Raw genomic sequence first — 23,927 nt, forward strand, 5'->3', positions numbered from 1 at the left:
AGAAGCTGGAGTTGAGGAAGCCGCGGTCGCCACCGGGACCTGCAAGGGAAGTCTAAACCGGAGGTGGGGTTGCTCCGGCAAGACCCTCCGACGCTCAAGTCAGTTCTCTGCCTCAACAAGAATGGAGTGCTCGAACGGAAATTTAGCAGAGTTTTGAGATAAGCGAAAGAGCTTAAAAAATAACGTATCTAAGTCCCCCCTTTTATAGGCGGGGGAGGCAACGGACTGATGGCGACGTGTGTAACTGCCTGGTAGTGGGCCGCCCATGGTCAGGGGAATTGATTGCGAAAGATAATGGAGCAGACACGTGGGTATCACCTCGACTTGCCACGTGGAATCCGTTATGAGGGGTGGAGCAGCGTCCGTCGTCAGGAGAATCGCATGGTATCCGTCGCAGGAGGTGGAGCAGGTTCGTGGCCGTTACTGTGGCCTGCCAGGGGGATAATGGAGCTGTGCGGAGTCCGCCACAGGAAGTGGAGCAGGGCGGCTATGGCTGCTGCGGCTTGTCAGGGAATGATGATACTGCGTGGAGTCCGCCACAGGAGGTGGAGCAGGGTCGCGATCGTTTTGAGGGCCTGTCAGGGGGCGTGGATCTGTCGATTGAAGCTCGGCAATGGTCGAGCCATCGTGAGCGGAGCCCGGCTCCCGTAGGAGTCCGGGCGGAGCTGTTCTAATGTCGGCGGCGGAGTCCGGCTCCCGTAGGAGTCCGGGCGGAGCTGTGATGATGGCGGCAGAGCCCGGCTCCCGTAGGAGTCCGGGCGGAGCTGTGCTGATGTCGTCGGTGGAGCCCGGCTCCCGTAGGAGTCCGGGCGGAGCTGCACTTGCTGATGGCGGTGGAGCCCGGCTCCCGTAGGAGTCCGGGCGGAGCTGCACTTGCTGATGGCGGTGGAGCCCGGCTCCCGTAGGAGTCCGGGCGAAGCTGTGCTGATGTCATCGGTGGAGCCCGGCTCCCGTAGGAGTCCGGGCGGAGCTGCACTTGCTGATGGCGGTGGAGCCCGGCTCCCTTAGGAGTCCGGGCGGAGCTGCACTTGCTGATGGCGGTGGAGCCCGGCTCCCGTAGGAGTCCGGGCGGAGTTGCACTTGCTGATGTTGGTTCCACCATGGGTTCCGGCTGTGGGTATTTTATACCCAACACCAGTCCCCCTACATCCGAGTTTTGAATTTCAAACGAAGGAAGTACATAGAAGTACAGCTGGAACCGTCCCTTCGAATCCCGCACCCTGCCGCTCCCAGATATTTTGGCATTAAATGAGCGCGTGCCGGAGTCTTTTCGAATTGGGGCGGTACGAGGGGACGCTTCGAAGACCCCGCAGGTACGTTGGCCTAGGTACGGTGCAATTATGGCCCTGCCAACCGCCAGCCGCCTTCAGCCGTCTGCCACGGGGAGTGGGACACGTGTCGGATGCGGACTGGCCTGGGGGGATTCGAGATCATTATGGCGCCGGATCCCAGGGTCTATTTAAACCCGTCCTCCCCCCTTTCAGGTGTCCCACTCCGCTTCTGATTTCTTGCCGGCATCTGTCATCTCCCCGAGAGTCTGCTCTAGCGAACGCCCTCTCGAGCCGTAGGCGCCTTCCGTTCCTCGCTCCCCAGGCCCCCAGAGCAAGATAGGTTAGTGCCCACCTTCTCCTTCTTACCGCTTAGGGTCCTCTCCTCCTTCCTCTTCTTTCGTGTCCTCTCCTGAGTTGACTTCCGACGTCCCCCTCCTTTCTCGGCTTGCATTTCTAGGGCCCTTTAGGTTCTCCCCCAAAGAAAAATATCTTCCGATTCTTCTTCCTCGTAAGCTCTGGGAGTTCTTCTGCTTCAAACCCCAGGCCCCTGTCTCTGTGGACGAACCCGCGTTTGGGGCAGGGTCTCGCTCGGTCTTCGCACCGGGCGCTATTCCTTGTTCGTCGACTCCGGATGAACTTCTCCTGATAAGGGCTCGGTACGGGGTCCCTTCAGAGTACGATCTGGAGCTTCCTGGCCCCTCCGACCGGGCCAGCGCTCCCCCTCCTGGTCGCTTCTGTTTGTACCAGGAGGCATTCCGTGCCGGACTCCGGCTTCCGCTCCCAGCTTCTGTTGCCGCCTTCTTTCATTTCTTAGACATTTCTCTCGCTTCTGTCGCCCCGAATTCCTTTAGGTTTTTGATAGGGTTTCTCTCCCTCTGTCACATAGCCGAGGTCCAGCCTTCCCTCTCCCTGTTCAGACATTTCTACACTTTCAAACGCCATCCTTCAGCGAAGGATTGGTGGTACTTCTCCCCCAGTTCGGTAAGAAGGGGTTGCTGAAGGGCGCCCCTTCTTCGATTCACAACTGGAAGGAGAAATTTCTCTTCATTTACTGCCCGACCCTGGAATTGGGCCTGCCCCCTTGGGGGTCTCTGAGGGATTCCGTCCGCCGGGCTCCTGGCCTGGGAGAGGACGACCTTCAGGCCGCCCAGAAGCTCCTGAGTTATCCCGCTCCTTCCCTTCCAAACCTACTGAGGGAGCTGCTTCTCTTCAACATCGGCCTGAGCCCTCAAGATCCAGCAAGTATACATCTTTCCTTTTCTTGTCTTCTTCTTCCCTCTCTTCCTTTCTCTCTCCTTTTTCCTCTTTTCTCTTTCTCTTTTTTCTTTCTTCTTCTTCTCTTCTTTTCTCTTTTTTTTTTTTTTTTTTTTTTTTTTTGGACTGATTGGTGCTGCTTTTTCCTTCTTCTTTTCTTTTCCATTTTTTTTTTTTTTTTTTTTTAGCAATGGACGCCGAAGCCACACGGATGCTCGCCAAGGCCATGAGAGCCCAGAAAAGGAAGGGCGCGACGACTTCCGGCTCGGCGAAGAGGGCCAGGGTGGAGGAGACGAGCTTGGCCGCGCCCGTCCAGGCGACCCCGACGATCGACATTCCTTCGGATGCCGAGCCAGTGGCCCCCCGGGCTCCCCCAGGGAGCCCACCGACTGGGGTCCCCAATCCGGAGGTCTGCCCCGTGGAGGCGCCTGCCGCGGGGAGGAGGAGAAAATCGGTGGCCTGCAGGCCGAGCAGCCACCGAGCCACTGCAGACGAGTCCGTCTGCTCCGAGGGGGGATCGGAGAACCCCTTCAACGACAAGGCCCTAATCCGCCGGCTGCTCGATGGTTGCATCCTATCCGATGTCGTGGAGAAGATCGACCGCGCCGATCCCGAGCAGCGGGCCTGGGACACCTTGGGGTCCTTTCTTGAGGTAAGCGGATTTTTACTTGCTCAGTTGCTCGGTCTTTGTTGTAATTCTCTATCTGTCTTTGCAGATCGGGCACCAGCTCTTCGCCTATGTTGAGGCGTCAGGCCGCATGAGAAGGGATCTTCTTCGGGCGGAGGAGCGCTGCCAAGACGAGGTTGCTCGTCTTCAAGCGAAGACGACCGAGGTGGCCGCCCTCCGGGAGACTCTGGAGAGAGAGAGACAAGACCGGGAAGAGGAAAGGCGAGTCCGGGAGGAGGAGAGGCGAAGTTTGGAGGAGTCGGCAAGGAAGGCGGAGGCCGAGGTCGCCCATCTGGCCGAGCAAACTCCGGTTCTGGTCTCGGAGGCCAGGACCCTTGCAGTGGAGGAGTTCAAGACCTCTGCGGAGATGAGGGAGCTGAACGTCCAGTTCGGCCTGGAGGCGTTCACCAAGGGGTTCGAGCTCTGCCGAGAGAGGATGGCCAGCAGATATCCCAACCTTGATCTCGGCTTTTTGGAGGAGTCTGATGACGAGGCCGCCCCTCCGTCCGCTGCCGTCGCAGCCGTGCCCCCCACGTCGAGCTCTCCACCCCCTGCCCCCGAGGTCTGAGACCTCCGATCTTGTATCTTTCTTTTGTCACCATATTTCCCTTCCGCTTGTCTTCAAAATTAATAAAGTCGAACTTCTTATTGTGGATGGCCTTTCCTTCCCCCTGCTTCTTCTTTTCTGCCTTTCTTCTTGTAAAGAGTTGGTCTCTGACGTTTGCATCTTCCGATGGCAGCATCCTGTCGAAGCACTTCCCTTGCCCCTGGGGGTCCCGCTGAAGTCAACTATCCAACGGCTAAAAAAGGAGGTCCTCCACCTGACGAAGAAGTTGAAAAAGTCAGAGGGCGAGCTCCGCCAGGCAAAAAAATGCTATTCCGAGGCCGCCGCTGAGGCCGCCCACTTCAGGAGTCTCCAAGTGAAGGCAATCATGGACTACAGCCGGAGGAAGGCAAACTTTGCGAAGGAGCTCGAAGAATGCACGAAGAGCACTAGCGACCGAACTTGGGCTCAAGAAGCCAGGATCAGAGCCCTTAAAGTGGAGCTATCGGCTGCCAAGAGGAGGATCGGCCAGCTGGAAGGGAACTCACCCCGGCTCACAGCGCGGGATGAGCAGATATGGTCACAAAAAGTTTTCGACCTCCAGAAGCAGCTTCAAGATGCCGAGATGAGCCACGATGTGCAGCGGGCCAGCTGGCGCCGACAGGTAGAGGAGCACAAGGGGAGATTCCGTTGAGCAGCGGACGAGGTAGTCCGTCTCCAGAGGCAGTTGGTTACTAGGGCGCAGCTTGCTAACGCCCAAGATAACGAAGAGCTCCAAGCCCTGAGAGGCTCTGTCGAAGGGATTTCTGTCTCCCTTGGGGAGAAGACAGCTGAGCTTCAACAAGTAAAAATCCAACTGGGACTTGAGCGGAAGGCCGTCGCGGACGCAGAGGCGGAGTCCGAAGTTTTGCGGAAGTGGCATCGGGAAGCGGAGGCTGAGAGCCGGCGACTTCGTCAGGCGCTCCAGGATATGCTGCAAAAGAAGGAAGAACTAGAGGAAATGGTGGAGACCCTGAGGCAGTCCTGGTCGGGGGATGGAGGTGATCACCCTATGTTAGAGGGAGCAGGACCTCCTTAGAGTTCTTTTGTAGTCACCCCCTTTTTGTAGCTGCCCCCCTTTTCTTTTCTTGTCGTTTTGTCCCTCTTTTTCTGGCCGTCCTGGCCCTGTAGTACATATATCAGAAATGAGAAAAAGGCATTTTGTGTTACCTTGTCCGCGCGTAGCACTAATATTGTCGTTCGTTGACCCTTTCTCGTTGTTTGGCCTGTTTGGCTTAGAGGTCGTCGTGGGAAAGGGCTCTTCCCTTCCATCCGATCTTGTCATGTGGCCGAGCCTCGCCACCATTTTTAACCCTTGCTGGCGAAGTGGCGGATGGAGCCCGGCTTTCTTAGGAGCCCGGGCGAAGTCTTTCTTGGGGGCGGAACCCGGCACCCGTAGGAGTCCGGGTGAAGTTTACCTTGGCGGTGGAACCCGGCTCCCGTAGGAGTCCGGGTGAAGCTTTACCTGGCGGCGGAACTCGGCTCCCATAGGAGTCCGGGTGAAGCTTTACCTGGCGGCGGAACCCGGCTCCCGTAGGAGTCCGGGTGAAGCTTTACCTGGCGGCGGAACCCGGCTCCCGTAGGAGTCCGGGTGAAGCTTACCTTTGCGGCGGAACCCGCTCCCGTAGGAGTCCGGTGAAGCTTACCTTGCGGCGGAACCCGGCTCCCGTAGGAGTCCGGGTGAAGCTTTACCTTGGCGGCGGAACCCGGCTCCCGTAGGAGTCCGGGTGAAGCTTTACCTTGGCGGCGGAACCCGGCTCCCGTAGGAGTCCGGGTGAAGCTTACCTTTGCGGCGGAACCGGCTCCCGTAGGAGTCGGGTGAAGCTTACCTTTGCGGCGGAACCCGGCTCCCGTAGGAGTCCGGGTGAAGCTTACCTTTGCGGCGGAACCCGGCTCCCGTAGGAGTCCGGGTGAAGCTTACCTTTGCGGCGGAACCCGGCTCCCGTAGGAGTTCGGGTCTTCCATTTTGCTTGAGCCGGTCGTGAGGTTCTCGTTATCAGCCTGGCTTGTGGGGGCGCGTTAGGGTGCTGTAAGGCCTCTCCCCCCTCCGGTCTAAAAGAATCGGGCCTTCAACTTTGCTCATGTCAGGACGAGGTTCTCCTCCTGTTCCTGACATGGCTATGGGGGCACATTAGGGCGTTGCAAGGCCTCTCCCCCCTCCGGTCTAAAAGAACCGGGCCTTCGACTTTGCTCAAGTTAGGGCGAGATTTTTCTCCTGTCCCTAACAGGGCTGTGGGGGCACATTAGGGCGTTGTAAGGCCTCTCCCCCCATCCGGTCTAAAAGAACTGGGCCTTTGACTTTGCTCAAGTTAGGGCGAGGTTTTCCTCCTGTCCCTAACAGGGCTGTGGGGGCACATTAGGGCGTTGTAAGGCCTCTCCCCCCATCCGGTCTAAAAGAACCGGGCCTTTGACTTTGCTCATGTCAGGACGAGGTTCTCCTCCTATTCTGACATGGCCGTTGCTTTTTGGAGAGGTCATATCCAGTCATAATACATCCGCGTTAAGCAGGAGGAGTGCGTTAGCTAGAAAGAAAAGTAGATTCAAAACGAAACAGTAAGCAATACATTTATAGTTCTCCCGCTCCTCCTTGAGGCCCTCCGGCGATGGAGTCGATGGTCCCGATAGGAGGTCGGTCCCCGGGCTGCTCCTCCCTCCTCTGTGGTTCGGGCGGTGGGAGGGCTCTTGGCCGGTCTCCTCTACCCTCAGGCCTGCGGCGGATGAATCTGTCGAGCCGACCTCGCCGGATGAGCTCCTCGATCTCGTCCTGGAGCTAGATGCACTCTTCGATGTCGTGGCCGTGGTCGCGGTGGTAGAGGCAGAACTTGTTGGGGTTGCGCTTCCGGGCTGCGTGCGCATCCTCTCCGGCCTAGGGATCAGCTCCCTGACCTCCATCAGTACCTGGGCCTTCGAGGCGTTGAGGGGGGCGTAGCTGCGGAACTTCCCTGGCGGGGAACCCCGCCGAAACCTATTGTCCGGGCTTCTCTGCCTGCGTGCCCGGGGTGGAGTATGGGCGCGCTTGTGCCCAGGAGGGGATCGGGAGCGAGGCCGGGCTTCCCTTGGCCTCTTCTCAACTGCGGGCTTGCCAGAATCTCCCGCCTGGCGCTCCCTCGCAGTCTCTTCATCCTTCATTTTGAAGGCCTCTTCCGCTCGGGCGTATCCTTCAGCCCGAGCCAGCAGATCAGCAAAATCCCTGGGGTACTTCTTCTCCAGGGAGTACAAGAGATCATTCTTCTGAAGGCCACCTTTCAGGGCGGCCATGGCAACCGACTGGTCCAAGTTCCGGACCTCCAACGCCGTGATGTTGAAGCGGTTGATGTAGGCCCATATGGACTCCCCTTCCCTCTGCTTGATGTTGATGAGGGACTCCGAACCTTTTCGGGGACGTCAGCTGCTGACAAAATGGGCCACGAATTGGTGGCTCATTTGGTCGAAGGAGAAGATGGTACCCGGCTTCAGTGCCGAGTACCAGTTTCTCGCTGCTCCCTTCAAAGTAGACGGGAAAGCCCGGCACAAGATGGCGTCGGGGGCACCATGAAGCAGCATCATCGTTCGGAAGGCCTCCAGGTGGTCCACCGGGTCCGACGTCCCGTCGTAGCTTTCAAACTGGGGGAGCTTGAAATTCGGCGGGATCGGTTCCTGCATAATCATTTGGGAGAAGGGAGGGTCAGTGCAGATATCCTCACCGTAAGCGGGAGGCGCATGGCGGAGTTCTTCGATCCGCCGGTTCATCTCCTGGAGCCTCCGGTCCAGGAAATCCTCTCGACTTCGAGTCTCGAGGGTCCTTTGGCAGAACGGGGGCAGGGATCTCCCAGGGGTGGAGTTGTGGTCCGACTGAGGGCTCTCCACCCTTGGATTCGCCTTCTCGGGAAGGACGGGGCGGCTAGCCCAGGTGGCCCGCCCCACCGCCGGGTTCTGGCATTCCGGAGATGCCCCTTCCGGATGCGCTGACGCCTGCGGTGGCTGCTGCTGCATCGCCTGTACGGCCTCGACGAGGCCCTTGACCTGCTGCGCCAGCAAGTCAAACTGCTCCGCGCCGACCGCCGTCGCCAGAGGGGGAGGAGGAGCTGGCTGAGAAACGGGAGGGGAGGCCGGAGCCTGAGATCTGGCCGTGGAGGCCGTGGACCACCGGGTGGACGCCCTGCGCGGAGGCATCGGGTGTCGATCTCGCGGGGAGGATTAGGAGTAGATGACGGAGAGATGGCGGAGGTGGCTCCGTTGAGCGCTCCTTCAAGAACAAGGGTGCTGCGAAGACACAGGCCCCTTCCTCTAGCGCCAATCCTGTTGGTGCAAAAATCCGCCTGCGCCGGAGAAGCTGGAGTTGAGGAAGCCGCGGTCGCCGTCGGGACCTGCAAGGGAAGTCTAAACCGGAGGTGGGGTTGCTCCGGCAAGACCCTCCGACGCTCAAGTCAGTTCTCTGCCTCAACAAGAATGGAGTGCTCGAACGGAGAATTTAGCAGAGTTTTGAGATAAGGCGAAAGAGCTTAAAAAATAACGTATCTGAGTCCCCTCTTTTATAGGCGGGGGAGGCAACGGACTGACGGCGACATGTGTAACTGCCTGGTAGTGGGCCGCCCATGGTCAGGGGAATTGATTGCGAAAGATAATGGAGCAGACACGTGGGTATCACCTCGACTTGCCACGTGAAATCCGTTATGAGGGTGGAGCAGCGTCCGTCGTCAGGAGAATCGCATGGTATCCGTCGCAGGAGGTGGAGCAGGTTCGTGGCCGTTACTGTGGCCTGCCAGGGGGATAATGGAGCTGTGCGGAGTCTGCCACAGGAAGTGGAGCAGGGCGGCTATGGCTGCTGCGGCTTGTCAGGGAATGATGATACTGCGTGGAGTCCGCCACAGGAGGTGGAGCAGGGTCGCGGCCGTTTTGAGGGCCTGTCAGGGGGCGTGGATCTGTCGATTGAAGCTCGGCAATGGTCGGAGCCGTCGTGAGTGGAGCCCGGCTCCCGTAGGAGTCCGGGCGGAGCTGTTCTGATGTCGGCAGTGGAGTCCGGCTCCCGTAGGAGTCCGGGCGGAGCTGTGATGATGGCGGCAGAGCCCGGCTCCCGTAGGAGTCCGGGCGGAGCTGTGCTGATGTCGTCGGTGGAGCCCGACTCCCGTAGGAGTCCGGGCGGAGCTGCACTTGCTGATGGCGGTGGAGCCCGGCTCCCGTAGGAGTCTGGGCGGAGCTGCACTTGCTGATGGCAGTGGAGCCCGGCTCCCGTAGGAGTCCGGGCGGAGTTGCACTTGCTGATGGCGGTGGAGTCCGGCTCCCGTAAGAGTCCGGGCGGAGCTGCGTTTGTTGATGGTGGCGGAGTCCGGCTCCCGTAGGAGTCCGGGCGGAGCTGCACTTGCTGATGGCGGCGGAGCCCGGCTCCCGTAGGAGTCCGGGCGAAGCTGTGCTGATGTCGTCGGTGGAGCCCGGCTCCCGTAGGAGTCCGGGTGGAGCTGCACTTGCTGATGGCGGTGGAGCCCGGCTCCCGTAGGAGTCCGGGCGGAGCTGCACTTGCTGATGGCGGTGGAGCCCGCTCCCGTAGGAGTCCGGGCGGAGTTGCACTTGCTGATGGCGGTTCCGCCGTGGGTTCCGGCTGTGGGTATTTTATACCCAACAGATCCTTATGTAGGATTAATATATATTAATTAATTAAATTAATTAATAATTTTTACTGTAAAATTATAATTTTGAAAAAGTTTTAAAATTATCGTTTTACCCTTGCACTGAAATTTTCCCACAATTGATATTAGAGCAGGTTCTAAAATATGATATACATTTGCATGCATAGATTAAGTAGTAATCTAAAAGTTTAAATTTAAATTTAAAATTTAAAATTTAAAATTTAAAATTTAAAATTTGAATTTTGAATTTTGAAATTTGAAATTCGAAATTCAAAATTTAAAAATTTGAAATTCAAAATTTAAAATTTAAAATTTATTTGAAATTTATTTTAAATTTCAAATTTAAAATTCAAAATTTAAAATTCAAAATTTGAAATTCAAAAATTTAAATTTGAGATTTGAAATTTGTTTGAAATTTGAAATTCAAAATTTAAATTTTAAAATTTAAAATTTAAATTTTAAAATTGGTATATTTAGATATACTTGATCCAAGTAGCAAGTAGTCTAATTGGGTTGGTTGCCATGATCATCCGGTCATAGGAGAAAAGTAGAGTTTAAAGGCCCTCTCCTCCCATTCGATGGGGTTCTCCTATGGCGATAGGGGTGCCGAGTGATTATATTCCATGCAGATGAAGCAGTGAAAGAACTTAATTGTAAAGGTTCAATTATGAAATTTATCATGAATGTGTTAGATTAGATCTAAAGGAATATTCATGATTTATTTTGATTGAGTTATTTTCTGTTATGTAATTAGCAATATGATTGCTGTTTATGAAATGTGCTGATCCATTTATGAAAAGAGTCAACACATTTGGTGAACAGAAAATAAAACCTTTCAAATTTAAAAATTATTTTCGAAATATCAAACCCTGACCCATCAACCCAAATACTTAATTAAAAGAATTAAGTGTTGTCTAGTTGGTCTAGAATTGTGAATTAAGAACTAAGACAATTGCATAAACTTGTGGGTCAATGGGTTAGATGGATTAGGTCTATAATTGGGTTCGACCTAAGGTTAGCTTAAAGAAATGAACTAAATTAGAGTAATTGATCAAATCTAATCAAAAGTTAAATTAGATTAGATCAAGGACACTCTAGACTCAACTCCAATAGTTGTAGTTGAATGGATCCATGTCTTTAACTAGACCAAGATGGACTTAATTCATAGCTATGCGGTGGAACCCTATTTACTAAGTTGATCAAATTAAAACTAATGAACCGGTTGGTATCTAAGGTAAGTTTGACAGTCTGACCAGTGATTTTTAATTGGGACCTACTCGCATTGATTCGATCTCTGACGAGTTAATGGCATATTCCTTCCACTGATCTCACTTACCTGGCCAACCTGGTGAGTTAGGTTTTGATTAGATCACTTGGTGATTAGGGCTCACCCATGTCATTAGGTAAATCAGTGTGACTGATTTAGGTGCTCCTAATACCGACTTTAATTAAATCCTTTTTAATCTGACTTGGTGAAGTCAGTGGGAGGATTAAAATTGGCCGGTCAATTTCTTCTCTTCTTTCATTTAATAAAATCTTCAAAAATTATTAGGTCTCTAAAAATGATTAAGTTATAGTGATAACTAAGTGATAGCCTCCCATTAAGTGAGTGATAATGAGTCCATTAGTTTAATAATCACTGGAGGCCCAAAGGCCTGGTGCTTATTGACTAATGAAATTATCATTCATAATATGATAATTTGGTTGAGTCTTTTTGATGGTGGTCAGGTTGGCCGGCCAAAGTCGGGCCTGATTATTTATTGGTCCGATTCACCAAATCAAGTCATGTTAATGGTTGGACCTAACCAGATCTTTTCAGTGGAGGTCAAAGCCTACTGATTAGGTTCTGGGGCAAAATTAATTACTAGAAGTTGTTTAGAGAAACAACTGGTTATGAACCTACCCATAGATGTACATGGGTTGACCAACCAAAGTTGGGCTCGTGTGTGGTCTGTGTGGATTCTAGTACCCACTAAGGAATTAAAGTAATTCCTCGAATTGGAGGTTGAGGCTACCAGTTCGTAAAAATACTGAGAGAAACTTTAGACTAAAGTCCAAGTCTTTAGTATTAATAATTTATGTACTAATAAAGGTTTGATTTTCTTTTATGTAGCTATGGCCACTACCCTGTCACTCCGATCATTATTAGATAATGACAAGTTCATGGGACCTAATTTCGATAGCTGGTACTGAAAATTAAAATCATCCTTGAGCATGAGTGGATCCTTTATATAGTAACAGATCGGCACCTGAGGAGCCAGCCCCAAACGCTAGAGGGACGGTCTGAGATACTTACCAGAAGTGGCTCAACGATCGCACCAATGTTCGGTGCATAATGCTGGCAACAATGAATGATGAGTTTAGCTGCAGGTTCGAAAATGCCCAGCCACAGGAAATGCTTCAAATGTTGAATGACTCTTTTGGCACGCCTGACGACGTTGAAAGGCATAAAACTAGTTGTACCATTTTCAATGCTCGAATGAGGGATGGAGCCTCAGTCACCGATCATGTACTGTATATGATCAAAATGATTAAGCACCTAAGTAAACTAGGCTTTCTCTTGCACGAGCAGCTCGGTAAGGATGCGATCCTTAATTCTTTTCCCAAGTCCTTCCTCCACTTCCTTACTCATTTTCGGATGACAAAGCCTACAGTGAACTACCACGGCTTGTTGGGGTTGCTGCAGAACTTTGAGATGGACCACTAGCTCCATAAGGAGTCGGTGAATGTTGTGGGAGGGTCTTCTTCTGGTTGTCGACCCTTTAAGAAAGGGAAGAAGAACAACAAGAAGAAGAATAACAAGGTCGACCGCATGCTGGGACGTCTGCACAGGATCAGACCAAGAAGTGCAAGTCCGACTTGAGCCAGACGGAGTGCTTCTTTTGCAAGAAGCAAGGGCACTGGAAGAGGAACTGTCCTCTATACATTGCCTCCCTGGACCCGAACAGGTCGAAGAAGAAGCAAGGTAATTATATGATAACACCTTGCAACTTTTTTATTTGTGATACTACTGCCTGGGTATTGAATACCGGAAGCCCTTAACATATCTGTAATTCGATACAGGGTCTGCAGGTCAGTAGGAGATTTGATGAAGGCGAGAGGTTCCTGAATGTTGGAGATGGAAGCAAAGTTCTAGTTCTAGCTTTAGGAATCATGAATCTTGTAATCAACTCTCGTAATGTAATTCTGAGTGAATGTTACTATTGTTCAAGTTTTTTATTAAATATTATTTCTGTAGGCCTTTTGGCCATGTACAGTTATGAATTTTTAATAAAAAAAATATTTACAATATCATTTTGAATGGTGTTATAATATTTGTTGGATAACTAAATAATAGAATTTACTTACTATCACAGCCTGTTAATATGGTTCAAACCTCTGGTAAACGCCCTAGAATGGATAATATGTCAGAAGTCTATCTTTGGCACTGTAGGCTAGGTCATATCAATAAGAATAGGATAAACAGGTTGGCTCAAGAAGAAATTCTTGAAGTTGGTGATTGTGAATCACTTCCAACCTGTGAGTCTTGTCTTCTTGAAAAGATGACTAAGTCACTTTTTACTGAAAAAGGTGAGCGAGCCAGTGAACTCTTGGGTCTGGTACATTCTGATGTATGTGGACCCATGAGCTCAAGTGTAAGAGATGGATATTTCTACTTCATAACCTTCACAGATGACCTATCGAAGTATGGGTATGTCTACTTAATGAAGCATAAGTCGGAGTCATTTGAAATGTTCAAACTATTTCGAAATGAGGTAGAAAAATAAACTGAAAAGTGTATTAAAACTCTTCGATCTGATCGAGGAGGTGAATATCTTTCTAATGAATTTCTGACATATCTTGAGGAGAATGGAATTCTCTCTCAATGGACTCCTTCTGGAACACCACAGCATAATGGTATGTTTGAAAGGAGGAATCGGACCTTGTTGGACATGGTTCGATCCATGATGGGGTTTGCTGGTCTGCCGATCTTTCTCTGGGGATATGCGCTCGAATCGGCTTGTTACCTTCTAAATAGGGTTTCGAGTAAGTCTGTAACCAAAATGCCATATGAGATATGGATAGGACATAAACCAATACTCTTGCACCTTAGGGTTTGGGGGTGTCTGGCTTATGTTAAACGTTTAATTACGGATAAGCTTGGACCTAGGTCTGACAAGTATTATTTCATAGGGTATTCAAAAGAGACCAAAGGGTATTATTTCTACCTAGCTAATGAGCAAAAGGTGTTTGTCAGCCTTAAGGCAATCTTTTTGGAAAAGAAGTTCCTTGGTGAAGGGACTGTTGCCTCTAAGGTCGAACTTGAGGAAGTTCGACAGGTGAAAAAACCGACACAAGTTGCTGAACCTGAACTGAATTTGATTAGATCAGATCCAGAGCCTATTGTTCCTGCACCCTTAAGGTGGTCTGGTAGAGTACCACGTCAATCGGACAGATACTATAGTTTTTTGGTACGGGATGGCGATCCTGTCGAACTTGATGAAAATGATGAGGATCCGATCACCTACATAGATGCAATGCAGAGACCTGACTCTGAGAAATAGCTAGAGGCCATGAAATCCGAAATGGAGTCCATGAAGGTCAACGATGTGTGGACATTGGTTGCCCACCCAAAGGAGTAAAACCCATAGGGTGTAAGTGGGTCTTCAAGAGAAAGAGAGGTGCAGACGGAAAGGTGGAGACCTATAAAGTCCGTCTGGTTGCCAAAGGATATCGTCAACATTATGGTATAGACTATGATGAGATATTTTTTCCTGTGGTAATGCTCAAATCCATTCGGATTTTGCTTGCGATAGCTGCCCATCTGGACTATGAAATCTAGCAGATGGATGTGAAGACAGCTTTCTTAAACGGAGAGCTGGACGAAGAGGTGTATATGATACAACCTGAAGGGTTCACATCCACAGATGAGTCTAAGGTGTGCAGGCTACAGAGGTCTATTTATGGACTTAAGTAGGCATCCCAAAGTTGGAACATACGTTTTGATAGGACGATCAAGACGTATGGCTTCGTTAAGAATGGAGAAGAGCCCTACATTTATAAGTGGGCTAATGGTCCAGTAGTGGTATTTCTTGTATTGTATGTGGATGATATTCTCTTAATCGAAAATGATGTCCCTGCATTACAAGGAATAAAGATTTGGCTGTCGTCACAGTTCTCCATGAAGGATATGGGAGAAGCTTCCTACATCCTAGGGATGAGGATCTATAGGGATAGATTTAAAAGGTTGCTTGGCTTATCCCAGTCCACGTACATTGATACTATGCTGAAGAGGTTCAGCATGGAGAATTCTAAGAAAGGCTATCTACCGATAGGCCATGGAATTTCTCTCTCGAAGAGGGATTGACCGACAATACCTCAAGAGAGAGAGCGTATGGGTAGAATTTCATATGCTTCGACAGTGAGATCTATCATGTATGCCATGACATGTACACGATCAGATATGGCATACTCACTAGGGGTAGTGAGTAGATACCAATCTGATCCAGGGGAGAATCACTAGAAGGTTGTTAAAACTATCCTGAAGTATTTAAGAAATACTAAGGATCAGTGGCTTGTTTATGGTGAATCAGACTTGAGACTTATGGGGTTTACAGACTCTAATTTTCAGTCTGATCATGATGACAGCAAGAGTGTGTCGAGATTTATTTTTACCCTTAATGGTGGGGCTGTCTGCTGAAAGAGTTCCAAGCAGCACCCTATGGCTGATTCAGTTTGCGAAGCAGAATATGTCGCTGCATCAGATGCTGCCAAAGAAGCGGTGTGACTGAAGAAATTCATCACCGAGCTCGGAGTAGCACCCTCCCTTGTTGGTCCAGTTCTGCTCTATTGTGACAGCTCTGGAGCCATTGCTCAGGTGAAGGAACCGAAGGCACACCAACGGACGAAGCATATTCTGCACCGCTACCATCTCATCCGAGAAATCGTGGATCGAGGTGACGTCGACCTTCAGAAGATCGACGGAAAGGAGAACCTGACCGACCCATTCACTAAAGCCATTAAGGTGAAGGAGTTCGACGACTTCAAGTTGAAGATAGGTATTAGATACTGCACCGATTGGCTTTAGACCAAGTGGAAGATTGTTGGGAATAGTGTCCCAAAGCCAATCATCAGCCTGTTGACGGTCGTGCTCTTTTCTGTATTAGTATATGAATTATAAATAAATAAAAGTTATTTTGGTATTTTTTATCACAAATTATTTCATCTTCTAATAAACTCCTGTGTTGTGGTGAAGTCCTTAGAACTATTTAGACTCGACAAAGGAGGATTTGTCGTTTAGTCCTTAAACCTGTTCGCGACCAAATGATATGTTGTTACCAAGGACAATAACGTTTATCAAGCATAGGTCGTTGTGTGCCATATGGGTTGGTTGTTCTCTTAACCAAGAAGTGTGGAGACACTGGTATGGCATACAAGTGAGATGTAAGGGTACATCTGCACTGAACGTGATTGACTCTGGAGCTTTTTCTGCTGTCAAGATTTGCTCCGATGGGATATGGGTATAACTATCCCTCCGACCTGAGACAGCTACAGTGACTTGCAAGCAACTCACTACACTTAGGCACTGGACTACCTGAATTTTTAATTCAGTGACGGAAGGCTGCTGGGTGTAGTCAAGTACTTGACTTGTCGGTGCGTGTGTCAAGATGGGATTGACCACTCCAGTTCAGGAGTTGTGTACAGTCATGTTTCAATTTAGCAAAATCTTGACCAGGGTAGTCCTAGTGAGGAGTCACAGGATTGTTTGAGTTGAGCACGATTCAGATGATCTGATCAGGGTTGACAGTTTAACCCTGAGTCGTCCTATACACAGGGGTCAAAAGGGATGAATTATACAGTAACCATATTCGCGTAGGTTCTGAATATTGTGATTGGGACTATTCACCTATCTGGATGTCGGGTACCATTGCTAGATGATCACTTCGATTAGTACAGAAATTGGTTCCTGTGCTACTGGCTTAGGTTCGAACCTGTGGGATCACACACATTAGAGATTCCTATCTGATCTGATGACTGGTGAAGAGTCCCACTGGACTGGAACTCTTCGACCAAGAGTCCTAATGCTCAGAGACTCTGAGTTCTATGTGTTTGAGACTCTGTGATCGAGAATCAGGATTCTCTGATTACAAATTTCACATATTTTGTGTATCGGGGTCAAGAGTCCCACTGGTTTGGGACTCTTCGATCAAAGTTTCATATCGATGGACTTTGATGTCCGATTGCCCATCGAATTTGGACTCAGTATTTATGAAAAGTTTAATTAGTGATTTGATCACTAATTAACTCAATTTGATTGAGTAATTATTTTTGGATCAAGTCAAATTGAATTAGATTTAGTTGGATTTGATCCGATTAGGTTAAGAGTTGACCTAATCGCCAAGGTGGTTTGGTCCCTGATTTGATCAAGAGTTGGGCTTAGTCAATTCCTAATTTGATTAAAATTTTATTGAGCCTAATTAAGCCTAATTGTGTTGGATTTAATTTAGTCTAATTGTGCCTAACCTATTTTAATAAGGTTGGTTCAATTAGGTTTGAAACCACCTTTGATTTATCTTCCTGCGCCACCTCACCTCACCTGCACCTATTTGAATTCATGAGAAACAAGTTCTCGTGAATTTTCTCCCATGCAAAAGCCTTCCCACGCCCCTCCTATGTGCATCATTTTGAGTGGATAAAGATGGTTGGTTGGCCATTCAAATTCAAATGATGTTTGAATTTGAATGGGCAACTAATCTCATGCGCCACCTTATCCACTTGTGCGCCACTTACTCTACATGAGAAAAAGTTTCTCGTGTAAATTCTCCACACACAAAGAACCCATACCCCCTTCTTCTCATGCCAAGAGTGGATAAAGATTGGTTGGTTGGCATTTGAATTCAAATTTGATTTGAATTCAAATGAGCAACCACCTAGCTTTATCCTCTCACGCGGTGAAAACACTGTAAAGATGCGGTCTTGCACTATTTTAAAAAGGAACAAGAAAGTGGAGTGTGTGCACGACTTTCTTAGTGAGAAAGGGTGGCATGAGAAAGGCCTTCTGTGTGAGAAAAGAAAAGAAAAGAAGAGAGAAAGGGTGCAGGGTCATCTGTGAGTACCCTAGGGTTTTTGTCTAGGGTTCGAAAAGTGAGAAGGTGAGCTACGAGTGTCGTGAGCCCACCAAACTTTAGAGAGAGCTTCATCAATCTCTCAAGCACCTTTGCTGATGATCTAGAGTGTTCGAGGAGTCGGCAGACATCGATCGAAGGAGTTCGATCAGCATCAGCCGTCGAAAGGGTTCTGCAATGAACTAGCATTCGTGAGGAGCCGATCAGATCGAAAACTTCGTGTGGATGATCTACGGAGGCCAGACATACTGTGTAACTATATTACGATGATCAGACCTTTTCGACGGTGATCAGACTGCGGCAATTGACTATCCGCATGAAGGTAATGTGTTCTGAACACAACAGTAAAACATTTACTATAGAATTTGAAATTTTAAATTTAAATGCATGCTATATATATCATATTTAGATCCTTGTGTAGGATTAATACATATTAATTAATTAGATTAATTAATAATTTTTACTGTAAAATTGTAATTTTGAAAAAGTTTTAAAATTACCATTTTACCCCTGCACTGAAATTTTCCCACACTTGGTCTTCAAGCGCTTTAGGTAGAGTGGATAATTATTTCTCTAATTGTCATCAGCATCGTAGTGAAAACACTTTTCTTGCACTGTAGTCTTCTTCAGAATGTCCTTCTTTGGCTTGCTGTCCTTCTTTTGCTTCTTCGTGAGATTGTTCTTCTTCTTGCATTTATTCTTCTTCTTTCAACCAAACTTTCTCTTAGATGAAGAAGGCCACTCCACAGCAAGAATAGTACCCCTTGAATATTTTAAGGTTCTCTTAGCAATGACCAACATGTTGACCAATTTGGATATAGTGCAATCCAATTAGTTCATATAAAAATTTATAAAAAATTGACTGTATGAACTCGTAAGGGACTGGAGGATCAAATCCATTTGTAATTTTCTTTACATATTAAGCTCGAGCTTCTCAAGCTCCTCAAGATCCTTGATTATTGTCATACAATGCTCATGGACCGACTGTCCTTCGTGCATCTTCATGTTGAAGAGTCTCTTGGACACTTCGAAGCATGCAATTCGACTTTGCTCACCATACAACTCTTGTAGGTGAGTGATTATGGCTTTGGAAGTTGGTATGTGCTCATGCTGGCTCTGTAACTTATTTGACATGAAAGCCAACACACAGCACTTAACCCGATTGACTTCATCCGTTCATTTACAAATGCTGTTCTTTGCTCAGCATTAGGATGTTTTGTAACACTGGAGGGTCCTGGTCAAGAGCATGTCCTAATTTTTTAGAGATCAAGATAATCTTGAAGTTTCTTAGCCAATCTTTAAAGTTGATTTTAGTCAAATGATGGGATTCAATGATGCAGGCTAGAGGGTTTGAAGCTAACATGGTTTAACTGTGAGAAAAGAGATTCAAGTTAGATTTTTGTACTTTAAATTTTATATTTGCTCTAAGAACTTTAAGAAGTAAATAAAACTTTCACTATTTTTTTAGATCCCTACTCTCCCTGGGTGGGAAGTGAAAATCTAGTGCGACAATTGGGTCTCTAGTGGGTGTTGCGATCTCACTAATGCTGTGTACCTCACTTGATAGATATTGATAACATGCACACTGATGCATGGATAACTCTTTATCCAGATACTTCTCTAAGCATGTTGCAACTACTTGATCTCTAAGTCATGTGGGCTCATTTGATAGATATTGACCACACTCCTTAGTTAAATCTGACCCATCATTCACAAGTAGGTACAAAGCCATCATTGGATCCCTCACCTAATAGATATTGGATCCAACCCCATCCTTATCCTGGAGCAACTCTTTGCTAATAGTGTGGTTGCATGCTCCTGATGCAACTGAACCACTGTAACCAGCTGCGAACAATCAACACCAGTAGCACGGTCGCACATCTATAATGGTGGAAGATCTCTAGACTTAATATTTTTTAGAAGGTTTAAGATTTAGATCTTATCTAATCAGTCATCATATGACTGATCTAATTTATATGGGCTAAACCAAACTGCCAAGTAACCATATTCAAGACTCAATCTTTCAAATTGACCAAGTAGAGATTGGAGGGGGTCCCCCCATTGCTTTCCTTAGACATAAATAAATTGATCAGATCAGCAAACAGAATTAATTAAATAATTATCTTTTAATTACTTGTCTTAGACACCAATAGGTCAATTGGTTCAAATAGGTTAACTCAACTGATCAGGCTCAGCCATCGAGCCAAATTAGGCCCTTAGGTTAATCGATTCTACATATGGGATTAAATCAATTCGATCAACAATAATTGTATAATCTAAGACTTAATTGACCAAATTCTAATCAATACTTAACTTGATTTGATCAATTACTTAATCAAATTAGATCCATTATGTCTAAATCAAAAATCTTAGATGCAATCTAATTACTTGATCTAATTTTTGATTTACCCATGACCAAAATCCTTATGCACTAACACAAATTTCAGATCTAAATTTTTTGTATTTAAGATAAATTTTAAATCATAAAACAAATTTTCAGATTTAACATACAAGCATATATCTCAAATATGTATGTAAAATTTAGATTTAAACAAAATTTAGATTTTATCATGATATCATGTGTCTCATATACAAATCATCAATCAATTTTAAACTAATTTTAGACCTTAATATACAATCATATATCTCATATATGAGTCATAAATTAGATCTAATTAATTTTTAGATTTAAGCATGCAAATATGCACACATATGCATGCTAGAAATCAATCCAAAGTAATTTTTTGATTTATGTATGCCTTCACATATCACATATATGAATTAAAAATTAAGATTTAAAATAAATTTTAGATTCAAATTAAACATCTATACATCTTATGTATTAATTAAAATCAGATTTTAATTTTTTTTTCAAAAATATGTATGTCAATTTCATGCATATGAAATCTGTAACTCTGATACCACTGTTGGAATTTCATATAGGGTGCATGCATATGTGTTTCAATTTTTTTTTATAAACAACGTAGCAAAATTGAAGATTAAAATTCTTTTAATCTAAATCATGCATACATAAGAACATAGCATATAAGGATCTATTTCATATATTGAAATTGAACACATGCTGAATTTTATACTGAAATTAAATATGTGATCGAATCATATATCTGTTTCATAATTTCTTTCTTCGAATCTAGATCTGAAAGAAGGTAGGTTCTTCCTTAGCCATGCAAGTATCTGACCTCTATAGGTATCTACTCAGAATCAATCAGGAATAGTTCTCTATGATATTGATCTCTTTTCTCCAAGAACGATCACCCTGTGAATCTGAACGAAGCCTAGATCTCGATCAACTCTTTGATTCTTTTCTTGATCTTTTTTTTTCTCCTTTTTTCTTGATCTCTTTTTTTCTCCTTTTTTCTTGATCTCCTTCCGTTGAGTTTGCAGCAACTAGGGTCTAGGGATCAGCAACCAAGAGGGGGATGCCCAAGCTCTTTGGGCGTTGGAAGATGGAAGAGGGAGAAGAGAGGGAGGCATGGGGAGGCTTTTTGGAGGCTTGGAGCTTGCTGGAATTCTTATGCTAAGATCCATAGAGAAGGGTCCTTTAAATAGAACAAAGGTTTGAATCCTATTCAAAATCAAATAGTCCCTTAATATGAGTCCTACTCGCATTAGAAATCCTTGTTGCTCTTTATCTTTGACCACGCCTAGGAGAATGTTGCCCAGCTATGCAACCCAAGAGGGGGGGGTGAATTGGGTTTCTAAAAATTTTAAGCCCCAACTGATTACTTATGAAGAACAAAACAAAGACTTTAATTCAATATTAATTACCTAAAGCAGGAATGCAAGAATATAATAAAGAAATAAAGTGAAGCGATAAAGCACACAACAAACACAAGGATTTATAGTGGTTCGGTGCTAACCTTGCACCTACATCCACTCCCCAAGCTCCTACTTGGGAATTTCAATCCACTATACTTTGTATTCAACCGAATACAAAATGTCGGAAACTCCGACACTAGCTATCCCAAGCTAGATCACTTATTTTCGGGTATAAGTAAACTCAAAACACTCCGATTTCAGGTTCGGATCAACCTTTCCTTGTTTTGGAAATCCTCCAAAAATAAGAACAAAAACTCACAAAGAGTTAGAAAATTTTGAGCACAGATTAATACAATAACAGCTCCTTAAATGAGCGAATATAACAATAAAAGCTTTACTCAAATGAAGAACCCCTTTTTCGGATTTTCTCAAAGTGGATGAACGCTTGAATGCTTGAGAAGAGGTTGATTGTTGATTGAAGATCTCTTGAAAGCTTTGAAACGATCTCTAGATCAAGGTTGAAACAATAGGCGTGAAGAATTCTCTCCTTGAAAGCTCTTGCTTTTCTCTTTCACACTCTCTCTGGTATATTGTGGATCCTCTCTCTTTTTCTTTTTGGATTTTTCGTTGATCTCAGGCTTTTTCGTGCAGATTTCGGATCCTCTCTTCTGTTCTTCTCGTATTTGATTTCACGTTTGATCCGCTATTTAATCTGCAATTTCTTTCACCATTTTAAGCATTTTGTAGCATTAGAAGTAAGAGAAAATAATTTAGATAGATAAAGAGCCGTTAGAGCAATTTTAGGAAGCATAAATGGCAATTAAAATGGGCAAAAAAATAGTCGTTGCTGATATTTTCGTCGCAGGGGTCGACTCATGAGTCGACTCATGCATCAGGAGTCGACTCATGAGTCGACTTCTGTTGCACAGACCAGAAGGTCTGATTTCTGGATTTTTCAGCTCAAATCAGCAGAGGTCGACTCATGAGTCGACTCATGCCTTGTGGGTCGACTCATGAGTCGACTCACAGGTCGTGCCAAGTCAAAAATCCAGCGTGCCATGGGAATTTTTTTGCGTGCCATTCAGCTCATAGTGCCATGAGTTGACTCATGAGTCGACTCATGCACTTCAAACCTTCATAACTTCAAAAATATAAGTCCAAATACAATAAATTTTCACCAATAGTTTACAAATCATTTGTTCTATCAAATGATACTATCAAATCAGGATTTTAGTGAAATTATGATTTTTTCCTTGAAGAGCATAAGGACTTTTTCATTTTAAAATTATTTGTATCCCTTCAATCTGCTTTGTAATCATCAAAATCAATCTAGGAGCAATAATCTCCCCCTTTTTGATGATGACAAAATATTTGAACAAAAATATTTATGTTAATACATTAATTTCAAAAGAATCCATTATTGGTGTATATGCTTGAAAAGAGTATGATTCTTTTGGCATGTAATATAAATACAAAAATAGTTTGTCCATTTTCTTAAAGATTTGAAAAGGGTATTAGATTATTTTGAGTTTAAGATATATCAGAGCAAGAGAAGATAAATAAATTTTGCAATGTATCAGAGCAAGAAAAATAATTTTTACAATGATATTAGAAAAGATTTTATAATGTATCAGAGTAAATGTTATAATATATCAGGAAAAATTTCACACTGTATCAGAGCAAATGTTATAATATATCAGAGAAACTTTCACACTGTATCAGATTAAATTTTATCATGTATCAGAGCAAGTTAAAAGAAATTTTAGGGTGTATCAGAGTAAATCAAATTTCTTAAGATGTATCAAGGTAAATAAAATTTCAAAAGATGTATCAGAGCAAGTTTGAATTTTGAAATATATCAGAGAAAAAAAATACTTATTTGCATTGTACTTATGATTTTGCTTTTGATGGATGGCTTTTTGTTTAAGTTCTGTCTGATACCAAATTTCGATACCAAATTTCTCAAAGTTTTGTTTAATTTCTTCAATATTTGTTTCCCAATATTTTTTTTTTTAATCTTCCAATTTTTGTTTAATTTCTCAAGTTTGGTTTAATCTTCCAATCTTTGTTTTTATTTAATTTCTCCCTCTTTTTCTCATAATTTAGGGTTTTGCTTTTTTTGTTTAATTTTAATTTTTGTTTTTGTTTAATTTCTCTCCCTTTTTGACATCATCAAACATAGTTAACTCTTCCTTTTTCTGAAACATTCTTTAATTTCTTCCCCTTTAGAGTTTTTCACAGATGTTTCTCCCCCTTAATATAGCAATTATCAACAGCAAACAACAACAAGGAGAAGACAATATTTCAACAAGAAGAAAATATATAACCAAAATATGATCGATATTATTACAAAGAGATAGAAATATAGGTAAAAGATGATTCCTTTAATATCATAATTGTTTCAATACATAGTTTTAAAAATAAAATTCAACCAGCTAATTGTCAATACATGGCCTCAAGGTATAGATCCTAGAACAAGATACTAACTCCTAGGACCTAGTAAAGATCAAGATAAGTCAATGATCGGAGTCATCAGATATAGGGTGAGGAGATGATGGATCAGAAGTACGTCCTCTACCCCGTCTGCCTCTGGCACGAGCAGGAGAACGAGATGAACTGGGTGGCTGAGAACGCTGAGGTGCTAGGGACTGAACAGAAAGGGTG

Source organism: Elaeis guineensis, unplaced genomic scaffold (assembly GCF_000442705.2).
Source record: "Elaeis guineensis isolate ETL-2024a unplaced genomic scaffold, EG11 Super_Scaffold_1000033, whole genome shotgun sequence".
Classification (NCBI taxonomy): Eukaryota; Viridiplantae; Streptophyta; class Magnoliopsida; order Arecales; family Arecaceae; genus Elaeis; species Elaeis guineensis.